The sequence below is a fragment of the Engystomops pustulosus genome, chromosome 3 (genome assembly GCF_040894005.1).
Source record: "Engystomops pustulosus chromosome 3, aEngPut4.maternal, whole genome shotgun sequence".
NCBI lineage: Eukaryota > Metazoa > Chordata > Amphibia > Anura > Leptodactylidae > Engystomops > Engystomops pustulosus.
The window spans coordinates 169,219,486-169,234,741 of NC_092413.1; the positions used below are offsets into that span (position 1 = coordinate 169,219,486).

At 40.8% G+C, this 15,256-nt stretch overlaps 1 protein-coding gene across 2 annotated transcripts in view; it reads right to left on the reverse strand.

The window, feature by feature from the left end:
• LEKR1 (leucine, glutamate and lysine rich 1) overlaps window positions 1-1,609 on the reverse strand; it is a 109,828-nt gene extending 108,219 nt beyond the window's left edge. For both annotated transcript variants that reach the window (XM_072142944.1, XM_072142943.1), the window contains exon 1: window positions 1,503-1,609. The gene's annotated coding sequence lies outside the window, so the exon portion shown is untranslated. The remainder of the gene's footprint in view (window positions 1-1,502) is intronic.
• Window positions 1,610-15,256: the final 13,647 nt, after the last annotated feature.

Sequence of the window (15,256 nt, forward strand, 5' to 3'; positions counted from 1 at the left end):
GGGCAGAGTGCTGGATACCTATATAGTGGGGGCAGAGTGCTGGATACCTATATACTGGAGGAGAGAGTGCTGGATACCTATACAGAGTGGGGAAGAGTTCTGGATACCTATATAGTGGGGGGCCAGTGTGCTGAATACCTATAAACTGGGGGCATAGTGCTGGATACATATATACTGGGAAAGTGTACTGAATACCTATGTACTGGGGTAAGCGTTCTGGAGATATATATATATATATATATATATATATATATATATAGAACAGCAAAAAAAGGCAGCACTCCGAGATTTGTGGAAATCAGAAAAACATACTCATTTATTCACACATGTGTCAAGGCTACGTTTCGGCTCCTTGCATCTGGAGCCTTTCTCAAGCTCCAGATGCAAGGAGCCGAAACGTAGCCTTGACACATGTGTGAATAAATGAGTATGTTTTTCTGATTTCCACAAATCTCGGAGTGCTGCCTTTTTTTGCTGTTCTATGTTTGATGGACCTTGGTTCAGGTCCTGGGAATTGCACCCGAGTTCATAACTTTTCCCGAGTGCTGCCTCACCTCTTTGTATCTATATATATATATATACTGGGGGCAGTGGGATGGATACATATATATTGGACTGCATGAATTCATTCAGTATGTGAGTAGTGTATATGTGTAAATGACAGGGCTCTGTACATATGTAAAATCATTTGAGATAGTGTATATATGTATAGAGGGATTGGGAATTTGTCCTGGTGCTGTTTCTTTACGAAGCTTGATTCTAGTACTGTACTTATGTATTATACTTCATACCGGTGCTGTATTCATGTATTAATCTTTGTTCCATTGAAATATATATGTATATATCGCTATTAAAATGTGAAAGACACTGTACATTTTAAATACAGGGGAGGACACTGTATATGTTAGAATTAACACAGGGGTAGCAATTTTAAGATAACTTAGTGAGATAGTGTTGCATACACCATAATCCAAACATAAATGTGTGTATATATTGTATATATTTTAGTGACCTAGGGGGGAGTGCATTTATTCAGATTCGCCCTCTACAAATTACCTAGAAACTGCCCTGTTTTAATTTGATGGTAGATTTCCTCTTTTTGTATGAGATCAGGATAGATCCCACAAACTACAATCCTCCTGTGAAATGCTGTGTATTTTCTTTGGAGATTTACACCTCCAATTTAACCCCTTGCAATGCACAGGGTAACATATGTGGAAAACAAGCAGTAACTGCAGCTTTAGGGTTGGGGCACAGGTGGTATAGGAAATTCATATTATATACATCTTGTCTGGGCAAGACAAATCCCACCCAGTATTATCATTACCCTGCACATCCTCATGTACATGACTGATATATATATATCATATATATATATATATATCATATATATATCATATATATATGTATATATATGCAGTGTCCAGCCCCTCCTGTGCTCTCTGGTAATGGAGAGATGTATAATTCAGTCATACGATGCATCGTGTATCATCTCCACATACCCGGTGTTACAGGAGCGGCGCCAGCAGCGGACACTTCCCGGCACAGGAGCAGCGTGACCCGGACTCATCCCATGTGTCATCAGCAGACAGACAGCGTCCCCTGTAGTCATGGAGACGACGTCTAACTCAGAAGGAAGGAGACGGTGTCTTGTTACGTCGGAGAGCGTGAGGTGGTTGGCGGAAGTGAGGCTGTGGTTGGCAGTAATCTCAGAGCTACTGAGAGAGCTTCTGTGTGCAGCTGCTGAGTGATACTTTCAGCAGTATATACATTTACAGATATAGTATCAGCTCTGTGCAGAGCTAAAGTAGTATTATAATAAGTGACATATAAAAGCTATCTGCATTATGGTGCAGGGCACAGTTCTGTATATTTTGCCATATTCTCGGCTCTTGAAAAACATGAATGTAAATATAACATGGAAACAACACTGACTGCAAACCTACATGTTTTTGCACTTATCTGAAAGAGCCCTAAATGAAAGGACATCTACTATCAGATTTACATATAGTAGATGTCGCAAACTTACTTGCTTGTTATGTCTACAAGGGGATGACATCGCTTTTCAGGAAGATTTTCTTAAAAAAAAGACTTTACAAAAATATTCAAATGAGCCAGAGGCGCTCTGCCCTACGTCACCGATGCACCTCTCGGCTCTTTCGCCTGATAATATATATATGCTCCCTCCATGTTCATGGCAGCCTAATCCCGCCCACCCATCATGACATCTGTGGATCGGCAGGCAGCACAGGCTAGAAAGAACATGAAGGGGGCGTGCATATATTATCAGAGGGTGGAGCTGAGAAGCACTCTGTTGACGTTGGTCGGAGCACCTCCGGCTCATTTGAATATTTTTATAAAGTCTTTTATAAGAGAATCTGTCTGTTCCTGAAAAGGAAACGCGATATCATCCCCTGGGAGACATAACGAGCAAGTACATTTGGGAGATCTAGCATCAGTGAATCTGATGGTAGATGCCCTTTAACCACTTAAGGACGCAGTCATTTTGTAGCTTAAGGTTCAGCCCGATTTTTTGGATTCGGACTTGCTTATAATGGTTATAAGTTATATATGGTTATAACTTTTGAACACTGTTACTTATCAAAACGATTCTGAGATTGTTTTTTCCCCACATGTTGTACTTCATTTTAGTGGTAAATTTTGGCTGATAAGTTTTGCGTTTATTTACAAAAAAAAAGAAAATATGATAAATTTTTTTAAAAATTTGCCATTTTCGAAATTCTAAATCATTGCGTTTTCAGGTAGATAGATTTACCACCTAAATAAGTTGCTGAATAACATTTCCCATATGTCTACTTTACATTTTCATAATTTCTGAAATGTCTGGATAATTTATTTTGATGTCACGCGGCTTACAAATAGAATATCGCTTTTCCGGATTTTCAGAATTGACTATTTTGGGGATAAATACAGTTTTGAATGAAATTTTACATATTTAGCATCAAAACCCCCTATATAACCAACCCATTTTCAAATCTGCACCCCTCAAGCTATCAGAAACCGCTTTTACGAAGATTGTTAACCCCTTGAGATCTTCATAGTAATTGAATCAAAATGGAGGTGAAATTTAGAATGGTCATATTGTTCCCTTATACGTTCATTTAGCACTAAAATTTACACATTTCCAAAATGTAAAAAGAGAAAACCCACCATACAATTTGTTCTGCAATTTCTCCTGAGTACAAAGACCCCCCACATGTGGCTGTGACTTGTTTTATGGGCGCACAGCGAGGCGCAGGAGGGAAGGAGCGCCCTGCAGCTGCCAGGATTTTAGTTTCCTCATTGGCCCCTTTTGAAGGCTATAAAATTCTCGCTTTTTCGTTATTGGGGCCATGTGACGGCATTTTTTTTGCGGGATGAGATGCTTTTTCCATTGTTACCATTTTGGGGTTGGTATCACCTATTGTTGAAAATTTAGGAACTTTTTTTGAGGGCAGGAGTAGAAAAGCATCAATTCTGTACTGGATTTTTTACTTTTTTTTTTTTGGTGTTCACCGTATAGACTAATAATCATGTTATCTTTATTCTATGGGTTGATATGATTACAGGGATACCAGACATGAATATATTTTCTTACGTTTTACTAAATTTGTCAAACAAAACCCTAATGTGGGGAAAAATCTATCATTTATGTATTGCCATCTTCCAAGTGGCATAACATTGTTACTTTTTTGGCTATGGAGCTGGTTGATGGCTTGTTTTTTGCGGGACATGTTTTACTTTGCACCAGTATCATGTCTGAGTACATATGGTTTTTTGATCGCATTTTATAGCATTTTTTGTGGGATTGAAAAGGTAAAAATCATAATTTGTGGAGGGTTTATAACAGTTTTTTTTACGGCGTTTATCGTGGGGGTTCAATAATGATTTACTTTTATTCTACGGGTTGTTACGGACGCGGTGATACTATATATGTGGGGTTTGTGTTATGATTTAGACTTTTTTTGAGTTATATGTCTCTTTATATGTTTTGGGAGTTTGGGGCATTTTTAGTGATTTATGACTTTATTTTTTTATTGAATAACTTTTTTTTTTTACTTTTTCACTTTTATACCATGGGACATGAACAAGCAATCATCTGATTGCTTCTTCATGATAATATTCTGCAATACTGATGTATTGCAGAGTATTATCAGTGTCAGCCTATACACTTGCATAGGCTGGCACTGTGCCAGTAAGATGACGTCACAGACGCCATCTTACCGGCAATTCTTGCAAGTAACTCTGGGGTCCAGATCGGAAAAGACCCCCCAGATGCATGTTAGATGCCGCGGTCGCGCTGACCGCGGCATTTAACGGGTTAAGCACCCGCGATCGGAGACAACTCCGATCACGGGTGTTACACTGGGGTGCCGGCTATTAGTTACAGCCGGCACCCCGTGTCTCCCGATGCCGGTTCGGCTCTGATCCAGAGCCGAGCCAGCATAAGCGCCGTGGCGGATATATCCGCCACTGAGCGCTAAGTCACTGCGCTCCGTGGCGGATATATCCGCCACGGAGCGCGAAGGGGTTAAAGTGCATTTCTGTACCAAGCAGTTGTAGAGTTACTTGTCTTGCAGTTTATAAAAACCTTCAATTTGATTTTGTCCAGATTTGTTGTGCAAAGGAAATGCATAGAAAATCTTCAGCATGTCTTGAAAAAAAAAAAAAAAATCATTTGTTGAAATTTATTTCTGCTGATATATATCTGGTGTCCAACTGCCGCGATCCCCCACAAAAGCAGAAAAGAGGACTATTAGCCCTGTGATGTGGATTTCCAGAATCGGCTCCTCCTGTGTGGCATGACAGAGTTCCAATGGACTTCATTGGAGCAGAGGGGGAGCTTTTGTCTTCTACTCCATTAGTGGCTTTGGGATCTCCAGTAAGGCTGACAGGATGAGCCGGTGCCAGAAGCATCACAGGGGAGCTGAGATGTGTAATGTCCTTGTACAGTCCTTATTGTATTCTCATCTGTGTTTTTTAAAGGGAACCTGTCACCAGGGACCACATTTTCACTAAAGACAGGTTACAGGAGCCCATCACACATGGAATCTGCCTTTCTGCTTTCTCTAAGCATTTGCATTACAATATTATTGTGTGTTGTAAATTTCCTGGTTTCCTGACAGAAGTCGCAGGGGTTGGGCTTTGCTTTGGAAGCATTTCCAAAAAACAACATGTGACTTTTCTGTGCAAAGGTGGAGGCCAAAATGTAAAAATGAGGTCCCGGGTGACAGGTTCCCCTTAACTTCTGCAAAAAAAAAGATGGGTTTCTAATCTAATTCTTGCTCTGCCCAGTTGGTTGCCACCATGAGAGTGCCACTAAAGTTCAGAAATTTCCACACTCCCTAGTATTAAAATGAGCCGCTGGATGCGTGCTCGACCTGCCTTTCCAACAATTGGTCAAAATGAGACCCTGTTCTTGTGATTGGTTGGGGATTCCCTAGGGGATAGGGGATAACAATACAACTACCGTAGGTACAATCCCTTTAAAGGAGTTTCCGAGTTCCTCAAAAATACATTTGTGAAGGGAATGTTATCTAATAAGAGATTGCACCTCATTGCTCTAGTGCATCAGTTTCTTTTTTCATTGTTGCAATGATGATGTCACAGACAACTACACTTAAAAGCTACAGATGATCACTGGTGCAGTATTTAACAGGCTAAGGCTACATGCACACAGGGCAAATTTTAAACAGACTATAAAATAAAACAAATCCGTTGCCCGTACTTGTCCTCCATATGTGCCCTGTTTTTCTCTCACATGGCCACAAATATAGTCCGTGTGTCACCCACATGTCCAACATATTTTCAGTATAAAAAACGGAAGGCTGGCAGATGATGCTATTGGCTTGTTCCAGTCACTTGATGTGTGCTACCTACCAACTGATCTGAAAATATGTACAGCATGTGGATGACACCTGTGTAGCTTAAGTTTTTCACAGCTTCATAGACTTCTATGGGAAGGCACAGGGCAAAAACACGGGCAAGAAAAGAACATGCTTGGAAAAAAACATTGGAGGGCAATTATTAATGGCTTTTTGCCAGTTTTTGTCATTTTTTTCCTTGCTGTGCCGTGTGCAGTATATTTCTGAATGGATGAGGCTCCTTTTCCTATACTCACGCCTGATTTTGGTGGCCTAATTTGGGTGCAGCTAGGAAATCCCAACATTTTTTCAGCTCTTCTCCTTTCTCCAACAGTAGTTTTTAGCACAATTTAGAACGTCGTTTCAGACCCTTTTCGGTTGTACGTGAATTTATTAATCTCTTGTGCCACATCCAAAAATCGGACCCTGCAACACTATTGATAAATGCCCCCATTGTGGCAAAAAATATGGACCTGTGAAAAAAGCATCAATTTTCATGACTACATTGAATAACATTGAAACGTGAGACTGCTGTTTAAAATACGTATGTGACACGTTTGTTTAACAACATAATGTGCATTTAGCATTAGTAAGGAATGTAAATGTTGCGGTGTGGAAACATGGGCTGACAGGGAGATGCATTGCAACGTTGGAACAATTGTGGGTGAAATGTCTTTTTATATTTGGTAATATTCATTGGTTTTAGGGTATACCTTGGGGGCTTTTCTGTGTTGGCCTGAAAAGACTGTATAGAAAAGATCATTCTGCGTTCTGTAAATCCCTTTCCTGAGCACATTGGATAACGCTCAGTGGCTGGCTCTATTATTAAGGAGTTATGTGTGGGGCCAGACATAAGCGATGCAGGAAGAGAAGGAAAGATGCATTGAAAAGGAATTTAGTTTCTTTTCTGCTGGAGAGTTCCTTGAAATTCCTGAAGTGTCTTCACTGAATAGAGTAATAAATGCGGCACACAAGCTCAAACACACATACAAAAAGGAATGTTAGTAGAGCCAGCGGCAGAGAGGGAGACTTGATAGAACAGATGTATATGGAGGACATTTTGCAATGCAGTTACAAATGGTTGGTATTCTTATTGCATAGCCAAAGCAGGGGCAGGTGACCTCTCAGCTATGAATAAGTAAATGTTCTTTTAAAACATGTCACAACAAGAAAACAAAAATAGATAGCAAACTTTGGGTGCTTTTCGGATTCCTGGGTCAGTCCACAACTGCATTCAATTTTATAATAGGGGTTGTGAATTTGTGAGATTTCCAAGTGAGGGTTTGGTTAGGTGATTAACTGTTTTCTTTTATTTTTGAAAACATTTTAAATCCACCATCATCTTTTTTTATGTCGCTGGAAAATCCCTTTAAAGAAAATCTACCATCAAAATCCAAATAGTCACATGTAAGATATATTACAAGTGATGTAATTAGTTAAACTCTTCATGTATAATCACATCAATTATTGTAGAAGAGAGTGAATATGTATAATTATGATGTACGTTCTTATTAGGCGCCACACCTTTCACTTCATACTACATCTGTCATTCTTCTAGTTGTCGTGTGTCAGGTTTCCATCATTGCTATTGCGCGTTGTACTCTCTGTGCCCTTAACCACTCATATTTTACAGATGTGATAACCGGCCACGTGTCTTTATAGTTTCAAGCTGTTGTCTTGTGCAATTAATGAGGTTACGGCAGAGGCCATTGCCAGGATTATGGGCTATTGTTTTGACGTCAAATCGTATTGCCGTTAAGACTTTGTGACATCTCTGCTTATTTTTAATGAGATTGCAAAACGTGTAATCTTCTAAGGTTTGAAGTGTATTCCTCACTGGAGTTCCTCTAATTAGACCAGACTGTCTTTGCGCTGCTGCTCGCTCTGCTTGGACAGAGATGGACCCTTTCATGTTAGGCAATTGATTTGATAAAGAGAAATCTGCTCTCTAATGCAGACTGGAATGCCTGTCAGAAATAATCCATACAACAGATTCCCTTATGGGCACCCAAAAAAAGGGTGGAAATTAGCACTAAATATAATTGGCTTCATACACCTATAATACTGAAAGTTACCGCTACAAGCACTATTAATATAGTCAGGTGCCAAAATCTGAATGGTTTCAATAAAATATACTGTAGTATCTGCAAACAGGATGGGAAACTTCAAGTTCTGTTTCTATTTGTATCAGGGGGCGGAACCACAGTGGTAAAAGCCGTAGTAGCTGCTATGGGGCCCACAGTGTCAGGGGGCCCTGGCATCCGACTTGAAACAACAAAGAATGGAGGATATGCACAGTTATCTACACATCATCCACAGTACACAGCATGCTCAGCAGTCAGATAAGAAATGTCTGGGGAAAGGAAAGGGACATCAGAATGACAAGACTAGGGATCTAGTTCTTTATTTCCTGCCATGTACTTCCCCCATATGGTCAGAAACTACTGGGACAGTATTAATAATAATTCTTTATTTATATAGCGTCTACAGATTACACAGCGCTGCACATGGCAAATTGGTCCTAAATATATGTATACATGTATGGAGCAGTGCATAAATATGAATATGTGTATAAGAGTGTATGAATGTCAGAGTAAACAAATATGTTTACTTTTTGAGAGGGAAGGGGGGCCCCTTTCAGAAGTCTGCTGCTGGGCCCTTTCTCTCATTGATCCCCTGATTAGTATCATATCATCTCTTTAAAAAGAAGCTTTTACAGCTTTGATGGATCAAATAGTTACCCACAAATCATAATTTACAGTGTGGTCTATCAGACTATCATGTAGCTACCCCTGTAGCCGAAATTTCAGAAAGTCTGAAGGACTGGCAATAAAACCAGCAAGTTCAGAGCCCTAAACAATGAAGAGCATATGTTTCTGGTTGAAATCCATAAAACATTTTTTAAAGAATTTCCAGTATCATTTGTTGCTTCAGAGTGGAGGTTATGGTTAGAGCAATAAAACTTGCAGTGTACATAGTGTAAAGGTCCATGTGTGTAATAGGGTAAGGTTAGGGTCACTTTTATACTCATTGCAACGTGTGTATGTCTTTCCCTAGGCAACAAGCATCATTTGGAGAAAAGAAAGTTGTGCTTCACTGGTTGCTAAGAGATGGAAGCATCCTTTGTTTTGTGGTTTCTTTTAGCATTATAGTATTCTTTCTGTAGGGAATTGCACAGTATGGGGGTTGCCCTTTAGTGCTTTCTTTACTCTGTACTACAGACCTCAAGTGGAGTAATATGTCAGGTAGATTTACCTTCAACATGGAAAGGTTGTAATGTATTCCACTGTATAGACTTGTCACCGAGGGATTCCTATGGAAACTATATTTTTATTACTAGATCCCTCTGCACAGAATAGTCCGGTCTAATACATTAATGTATGCCCCAAAAAATGTTTGCTGGCACATACCAGCCAGACATATTGAAGAATTTACTTTTAGTATTTGCTAGGCAGATACAGATATATTTAAAGGAAATCTAAATCAAGTCAAAATCAAGCAGATTTAAACCAGGGACGCTTAATCATACATCTAGGCACCATGACTGGGGTAATCTTCTTATATTTGTTATCCATGGCCTCCTTCCTAATAAAATCAACTTTTTAAATTATACAAATGAGGCAGCAGGTATCTGGGGGGGTGTTACCAGAGCCTCTCTGTGCTCTTTCTTCAGAGGCTGTTAGTACTCAAGCACATCCCCCCTTCCCCTCCCACTGTGTTTTGGAACTTTCTCAGTTGCTGTAAGATTACAGAAGGCGAGGGAAGGGGTAAGTGCTGGGGGAGTGCAAGACAGTGTAAAATAAATAACATATATAAGAAGACTACCATAGTTACGTTGCATGGATCTGTCACTAAGGTGGTCAGGGTGGTGGTCATTGGGACTCCCAATGGTCAGATTCCTTCCACCCCAATTAGCGAGTTATCCCCTATCCTGTAGATAAAGGATAACGTTATGTAGGCCAACCACTGGTGGACATGTGGGTGTCTCATTAAGTTTTATAGTAATGTTGGTTCCACACATATTAGGATATTTTCTATAGCCTGTGGTAATACGATAAAACAATACCCCCTCAGCCAGCAACATGAAAGCCACAGTATATATATAAGACCCTACACCACAGGTGTCAAACACAAGGCCCACAGGCCAAATCCAGCTTACAGCCCGGCTCCTGCCCCTATGCTGTACTAGTGGGGAGCGCAGGAATGGTAATGGTAATGCTGTATAAAGGTATCCACTAAACAGGTCAAGGAGATATATTTATACAGTAATAGGAGGACTTTCGGGGCCCCTTTGAAGCAACTACGAGGCTGATGTGGCCCCTAGTGAAAATGAGTTTGACACCCTTGATCTATACCATAGGCCGTATTACTGATAAAGGGATTAAGCAGCGATTTCCAGTGAAATGCTGACACGCTGTTATTGTAACAAGTACAAACACTATGTGGTAAAAGAAAAATAATATTATCACTAATAACAAGCGCTCTGTAATCTGTGTTTGTGCAGCATGCCATTGCAAGAGGAAAATCTCTTAACAACAAAGACCTGTTGGATCAGTCACTAAAAATTACCGCCATGACCCTAAAACACTCAAACACAGAGGAGGGAAGATTCGCGAGGCAAAACAAAAATAACTAGAACATGACAGAAAATTGTTCTCGTTTATTTGTTCTTTACATATTTTTATTTACAAATAGCAGATGAGATTAGCCCAATGATGTGACAAATCCATCACTAACAGTGTGATAAAATGTTTAAAGAGGACCCGTCGCCTGTGAAAATGGAACTCGGAGCTGCTTACTAAAGTGCTGCACAGTGTTACACTGCTAGCACTATCGGAAACCTCTCAAAGCGGTCCGGCTTATTCATGGGAGGGTGGTCCAAGGTGCTGCCTCTTTCCTGAACTGCCCTGCCCAAACCATAGGCCAGCGGTGACTGCCGAACCTCATTTGCAATAAAAGTTACCTTATTGTGCCAATACTGTACATCAAGGTTTGCTCATGTATCCATTAGATGGTGGAAGATAAGGACACACTGCAAATAAAAATCTGTAGGGGTGGACTGCCTGTATGTACTATATATGATGGCGAGATAATGCCTGTATATACTTTCTATGGGGTAGGATCCTGCCTGTATATACTATCTGTTGGGGGGAGGGGGGAGATTCTGCCTGTATATACTATTTATGCGGAGGATACTGCCTGTATGCACCATCTATGGGTGGGAGATCCTGCCTGTATATACTATGTATGGTGGGATACTGCCTGTATATACAATGTATGGGGGAGGATACTGACTGTATATACTATGTATGGGGGAGGATACTGCCTGTATATACTATGTATGGGGGTGATACTGCCTGTATATACTATGTATGGTGGGATACTGCCTGTATATACAATGTATGGGGGAGGATACTGCCTGTATATACTATGTATGGGGGTGATACTGCCTGTATATACAATGTATGGGGGAGGATACTGCCTGTATATACTATGTATGGGGGAGGATACTGCCTGTATATACTATGTATGGGGGTGATACTGCCTGTATATACTATGTATGGGGGTGATACTGCCTGTATATACTATGTATGGGGGAGGATACTGCCTGTATATACTATGTATGGGGGAGGATACTGCCTGTATATACTATGTATGGGGGGATACTGCCTGTATATACTATGTATGGGGAAGGATACTGCCTGTATATACTATGTATGGGGGTGATACTGCCTGTATATACTATGTATGGGGGGTGATACTGCCTGTATATACAATGTATGGGGGATACTGCCTGTATATACTATGTATGGGGGAGGATACTGCCTGTATATACTATGTATGGGGGGATACTGCCTGTATATAGTATGTATGGGGGAGGATACTGCCTGTATATACTATGTATGGGGGGATACTGCCTGTATATAGTATGTATGGGGGTGATACTGCCTGTATATACTATGTATGGGGGAGGATACTGCCTGTATATACTATGTATGGGGGTGATACTGCCTGTATATACTATGTATGGTGGGATACTGCCTGTATATACAATGTATGGGAGAGGATACTGCCTGTATATACTATGTATGGGGGTGATACTGCCTGTATATACTATGTATGGGGGTGATACTGCCTGTATATACTATGTATGGGGGTGATACTGCCTGTATATACTATGTATGGGGGGATACTGCCTGTATATAGTATGTATGGGGGAGGATACTGCCTGTATATACTATGTATGGGGGGATACTGCCTGTATATAGTATGTATGGGGGTGATACTGCCTGTATATACTATGTATGGGGGAGGATACTGCCTGTATATACTATGTATGGGGGTGATACTGCCTGTATATACTATGTATGGTGGGATACTGCCTGTATATACAATGTATGGGAGAGGATACTGCCTGTATATACTATGTATGGGGGTGATACTGCCTGTATATACAATGTATGGGGGAGGATACTGCCTGTATATACAATGTATGGGGGAGGATACTGCCTGTATATACTATGTATGGGGGAGGATACTGCCTGTATATACTATGTATGGGGGTGATACTGCCTGTATATACTATGTATGGGGGAGGATACTGCCTGTATATACTATGTATGGGGGGATACTGCCTGTATATACTATGTATGGGGGAGGATACTGCCTGTATATACTATGTATGGGGGTGATACTGCCTGTATATACAATGTATGGGGGATACTGCCTGTATATACTATGTATGGGGGAGGATACTGCCTGTATATACTATGTATGGGGGGATACTGCCTGTATATAGTATGTATGGGGGTGATACTGCCTGTATATACTATGTATGGTGGGATACTGCCTGTATATACAATGTATGGGGGAGGATACTGCCTGTATATACTATGTATGGGGGTGATACTGCCTGTATATACAATGTATGGGGGAGGATACTGCCTGTATATACTATGTATGGGGGAGGATACTGCCTGTATATACTATGTATGGGGGTGATACTGCCTGTATATACTATGTATGGGGGTGATACTGCCTGTATATACTATGTATGGGGGAGGATACTGCCTGTATATACTATGTATGGGGGAGGATACTGCCTGTATATACTATGTATGGGGGGATACTGCCTGTATATACTATGTATGAGGGAGGATACTGCCTGTATATACTATGTATGGGGGTGATACTGCCTGTATATACAATGTATGGGGGATACTGCCTGTATATACTATGTATGGGGGAGGATACTGCCTGTATATACTATGTATGGGGGGATACTGCCTGTATATAGTATGTATGGGGGTGATACTGCCTGTATATACTATGTATGGGGGAGGATACTGCCTGTATATACTATGTATGGGGGGATACTGCCTGTATATAGTATGTATGGGGGTGATACTGCCTGTATATACTATGTATGGGGGAGGATACTGCCTGTATATACTATGTATGGGGGTGATACTGCCTGTATATACTATGTATGGGGGTGATACTGCCTGTATATACAATGTATGAGGGATACTGTCTGTATATACTATGTATGGGGGGAGTATACTGCCTGTATATACTATGTATGGGGGGATACTGCCTGTATATAATATGTATGGGGGTGATACTGCCTGTATATACTATGTATGGGGGAGGATACTGCCTGTATATACTATGTATGGGGGAGGATACTACCTGTATATACTATGTATGGGGGTGATACTGCCTGTATATACAGTGTATGGGGGATACTGCCTGTATATACTATGTATGGGGGGAGTATACTGCCTGTATATACTATGTATGGGGGTGATACTGCCTGTATATACAATGTAGGGGGGATACTGCCTGTATATACTATGTATGGGGGGAGTATACTGCCTGTATATACTATGTATGGGGGGATACTGCCTGTATATACTATGTACGGGGGGATACTGCCTATACTATGTATGGGGGAGGATACTGCCTGTATATACTATGTATGGGGTTGGATACTGCCTGTATATACTATGTATGGGGGATACTGCCTGTATATACAATGTATGGGGGGGATACTGCCTGTATATACAATGTATGGGGGGGATACTGCCTGTATATACAATGTATGGGGGGATACTGCCTGTATATACAATGTATGGGGGGATACTGCCTGTATATATTATGTATGGGGGATACTGCCTGTATATACAATGTATGGGAGGATACTGCCTGTATATACAATGTATGGGGGGGATACTGCTTGTATATACTATGTATGGGGGAGGATACTGCCTGTATATACTATGTATGGGGGGATACTGCCTGTATATAGTATGTATGGGGGTGATACTGCCTGTATATACTATGTATGGGGGAGGATACTGCCTGTATATACTATGTATGGGGGTGATACTGCCTGTATATACTATGTATGGGGGGATACTGCCTGTATATACAATGTATGGGGGTGATACTGCCTGTATATACTATGTATGGGGGAGGATACTGCCTGTATATACTATGTATGGGGGAGGATACTGCCTGTATATACTATGTATGGGGGGATACTGCCTGTATATACTATGTATGGGGGAGGATACTGCCTGTATATACTATGTATGGGGGTGATACTGCCTGTATATACAATGTATGGGGGATACTGCCTGTATATACTATGTATGGGGGAGGATACTGCCTGTATATACTATGTATGGGGGGATACTGCCTGTATATAGTATGTATGGGGGTGATACTGCCTGTATATACTATGTATGGGGGAGGATACTGCCTGTATATACTATGTATGGGGGGATACTGCCTGTATATAGTATGTATGGGGGTGATACTGCCTGTATATACTATGTATGGGGGAGGATACTGCCTGTATATACTATGTATGGGGGTGATACTGCCTGTATATACTATGTATGGGGGTGATACTGCCTGTATATACAATGTATGAGGGATACTGTCTGTATATACTATGTATGGGGGGAGTATACTGCCTGTATATACTATGTATGGGGGGATACTGCCTGTATATAGTATGTATGGGGGTGATACTGCCTGTATATACTATGTATGGGGGAGGATACTGCCTGTATATACTATGTATGGGGGAGGATACTACCTGTATATACTATGTATGGGGGTGATACTGCCTGTATATACAATGTATGGGGGATACTGCCTGTATATACTATGTATGGGGGAGGATACTGCCTGTATATACTATGTATGGGGGTGATACTGCCTGTATATACTATGTATGGGGGGATACTGCCTGTATATATTATGTATGGGGGATACTGCCTGTATATACAATGTATGGGAGGATACTGCCTGTATATACTATGTATGGGGGTGATACTGCCTGTATATACAATGTATGGGGGATACTGCCTGTATATACT